Raw genomic sequence first — 4,320 nt, forward strand, 5'->3', positions numbered from 1 at the left:
TATAGACAGAGGGCACAGTGTGAGTTGAATATGAAAGGATGATATCTAAAAAAATAAAATCAAATTAAGGGATGAGTGAGGAATATATTGAAATATATTGAGAGAGAGAGAAAGGGAGAGATAGAATGGGGTAAATTATCACACATAAAAGTGGCAAGAAAAATCAGTTCTGTTGGAAGGGAAGAGGGGGCAGGTGTGGGGGAATGAGTGAATCTTCCTCTCATCAGATTTGATCTGAGAAGGGAATAACATACACACTCAATTTGGTATCTTACCCCACGGGAAAGAAGGAGGAAGGAGATGAAAAAGGGGGGATGATAGAAGGGAGGGCCGATGGGGGAGGAGGTAATCAAAAGCAAACACTTTCCAAAAGGGACAGGGTCAAGGGAGAAAATTGGATAAAGAGGGAGAGGGTAGGAAGGAGCAAAATATGGTTAGTCTTTCACTACATGAGTATTGTGGAAGGGTTTTGCATAATGATACACATGTTGCCTATGTTGAATTGCTAGCCTTCTTAGGGAGGGTGGGTGGGGAGGGAAGAGGGGAGAGAATTTGGAACTCAAAGTTTTAAAAGAAGATGTTCAATAAAAAGGTTTTGCATGAAACCGGTAAAGAAGATATACAAGCAATGGGGCATAATCATCTATCTTACCCTACAAGAAAGTAAGGGAAAAGGGGATGGGGGTGGCGATGGGGTGACAGAAGGGGGGTCTGACTGGGTAATGGGGCCATCAGAATATATGCCATCTTGGAGTGGGCAGGTGGGTAGAAATGGGGAGAAGATTTGTAATTCAAATTCTTGTGAAAATTAATACTGAAAACTAAAAATATTTTTTTTAATTTTTTTTTATTTTTAGTTTACAACATTTGGTTCTACATAATCTTGAGTTGCAGATTTTCTTCTCTCCCTCCCCCCCTCCCTCCCCAAGATGTCATGGAATCCCATATAGCTTCCACGTATAACTTCACATTGAATTAATTCACACACTAGTCCAGTTATGGAGAAGAACTGTGATCAATGAAATGAATCATGTGAAAGAAGAAACAGGACCAAAAAAAAAACCCAAAAAGAGAAACAAAAGACAGAGAAAGAAAAATAAAAGGGGCGGGGGGAAGGCCAGCATGAAGTATGCCTCAATCTGCATTCATACTTCATAGTTCTTTCTCTGGATGTAGATAGCATTCTCCATCATGAGTCCTTTGGAGTTGTCTTTGTACCTTGTGTTGCTGAGAAGAGTGAAGTCTTGTCAGGGTTGGTCCTCACAGAATCCATATATCTGTGGTTGTGTATAATGTTCTCCTGGCTCTGCTCTGCTCACTCAGCATTATGTCGTGTAGGTTTTTCCAGGTTGTTATGAAGTCCATATCATCCCCATTTCTTATAGCACAATAGTATTCCATTACCTTCATATACCACAGCTCGTTCAGCCATTCCCCAATTGATGGGCATCCCTTTGATTTCCAATTCTTAGCTACCACAAAAAGAGCCACTATATTTTTGTCCATATGGGTCCTTTTCCTGCTTGTGTGATTTCTTTGGGATACAACCCTAGAAGTGGTATTGCTGGGTCAAAGGGTATGAACATTTTTATAGCCCTTTGGGCATAGTTCCAAATTGCTCCCAAAATGGCTTGATCAGCTCACAACTCCACCAGTAATGTAACAATGTTACAATTTTCCCACATCCTCTCCAGCATTTATCATTTTTCTGTTTTGTTATTTTAGTCAATCTGACAGGAGAGATGTGGTATCTAAGAGTTGTTTTGATTTGCATTTCTCTAATCAGTAGTGATTTAGAGCATTTTTTCATATGCCTATAGATATCTTTAATTTCTTCCTCTGAAAACTGCCTGTTCATATGCTTTGACCATTTCTCAATTGGGGAATGACTTGTATTCCTACATATTTGGCTCAGTTCTGTGTATATTTTCAAAATAAGGCCTTTATCAGAGATACTAGTTGTAAAGATTTTCTCCCAATTTTCTGCTTCCCTCTTAATTTTTGTTGCATTGGCTTTTTTGTACAAAAACATTTCAATTTAAAATAATCAAAATTATCCATTTTGCATTTTATAATGGTCTCCATCTCTTGTTGGGTCATGAATTCTTTTCTTTTCCATAAATCTGATAGGTAAACTATTCCTTGCTCTCCCAAATTACTTATAGTATCAGTCTTTACTCCTAAATCATGAACCCATTTTGACTTTATTTTGGTATATGGTGTAAGATATTGGTCTATGCCTAGTTTCTGCCCTACCATTTTCCTATTTTCCCAACAATTTTTGTGAAATAGTGAATTATTAGCCCAGAAGCTGGCCTCTTTGGGTTTATCAAAGAGTAGATTGCTATAGTTGTTGACTTCTCCATCTTGTGTTCCTATCCTATTCCACTGATCCACAACTCTGTTTCTTAGCCAGTACCAGGTAGTTTTGATGACTGCTGCTCTATAGTACAGTTTAATATCTGGTATGGCTAGGCCACCTTCTCTAGCATTTCTTTTCATCAATACCTTAGATATTCTAGACCTCTTGTTCTTCCAGATAAATTTTGTTATTATTTTGTCCAGCTCTGTAAAATAATTTTTTGGTAGTTCGATTGGTATGGCACTGAATAGATAGATTAATTTAGGTAAAATTGTCATTTTTATTATATTAGCTCAGCCTAACCATGAGCAACTGATATTTTTCCATTTATTTAGATCTGACTTTAATCATGTGAAAAGTGTTTCATAATTATGTTCATATAGGCCCTGGGTTTGTCTTGGCAGATAGACTCCCAAATATTTTACAGTGTCTACAGTAACTTTGAATGGAATTTTTTTCCTATCTCTTGCTGTTGGGCTTTGTTAGTCATGTATTGGAATGCTGAGGATTTATGTGGGTTTATTTTATATCCTGCAACTTTGCTAAAGCTGTTTATTATTTCAAGTAGTTATTTACTTGATTCTCTAGGATTCTCTAAGTAAATCATCATATCATCTACAAAAAAGTGATAATTTAGCTTCTTCTTTTCCTATTCTAATTCCTTCAATTTCTTTTTCTTCTCTTATTGCTGCAGCTAACGATTCTAGTACCAAATTAAATAGTAGGGGTGATAATGGACATCCTTGTTTCACCCCTGATCTTATTGGGAATGCATCTAGCTTATCCCCATTACAAATAAAGCTTGTTGATGATTTTAGGTAGATGCTATTTATAATTTTAAGGAAGGTTTCATTTATTCTTAGGCTCTCTAGTGCTTTTAATAGGAATGGATGTTGTATTTTGTCAAAGGCTTTTTCTGCATCTATTGAGATGATCATATGGTTTCTGTTACTTTTGTTGTTGATATGGTCAATTATGCTAATAGTTTTCCTAATATTGAACCAGCCTTGCATTCCTGGAAGAAATCCTACCTGGTCATAGTGTATTATTCTCGTGATAAGTTGCTGCAATCTTTTTGCTAATATTTTATTTAAAATTTGTGCATTAATATTCATTAGGGAAATTGGTCTATAATTTTCTTTCTCTGTTTTTACTCTACCTGGTTTGGGTATTAGTACCATATTTGTGTCATAAAAAGAATTTGGTAGGACTCCTTCTTCACCTATTTTCCCAAATAGTCTACAAAGCATAGGAATTAATTGTTCTTTAAATGTTTGATAGAATTCACATGTAAAACCATCTGTCCCTGGAGATTTTTTCCTAGGGAGTTCATTGATGGCTTGCTCAATTTCTTTTTCTGAGATGGGGTTATTTAGAAATTTTACTTCCCTTTCTGTCAACCTGGGCAATTTATGTTTTTGTAGATATTCATCCATATCTCTAAGGCTGTCAAACTTATGGGCATACAATTGGGCAAAATAATTCCTAATTATTGTTTTGATTTCCTCTTCATTAGAGGTGAACTCACCCTTTTCATTTTTGATACTGGTAATTTGATGTTGTGATAGTTAGAGCTGAACAGACTGTGACTTAGCTGTACTGTGAGTTTGTTTTTTGGGAAGTCCCCAGCAGGGGATTGGAGAGGTTTTGAGATGGTGGGGCTCCATGTTGTGATATTGTGTATTGAGTGTTTTACTGCTCTGATAGATTGGATAAATGGCTTGTGGGATATGGTTCTCTGGTGTCTGAATAAATGGTTTACTTCTGCCTTCTATGTGTGGACTCTCATATACTTTGCAATACAGAACTACATAGGCATTTTGACAATTATCATCTACATCGTTATTATTGCCTTACTGATACAGATGAACTCTCTCATAAAATAGAGGCAGATGGTAGAATGGATTAAAAACCAAAATCCTACAATATGTTGTTTACAAGAAACATATTTGAAACAG

Source organism: Trichosurus vulpecula, unplaced genomic scaffold (assembly GCF_011100635.1).
Source record: "Trichosurus vulpecula isolate mTriVul1 unplaced genomic scaffold, mTriVul1.pri scaffold_112_arrow_ctg1, whole genome shotgun sequence".
Classification (NCBI taxonomy): Eukaryota; Metazoa; Chordata; class Mammalia; order Diprotodontia; family Phalangeridae; genus Trichosurus; species Trichosurus vulpecula.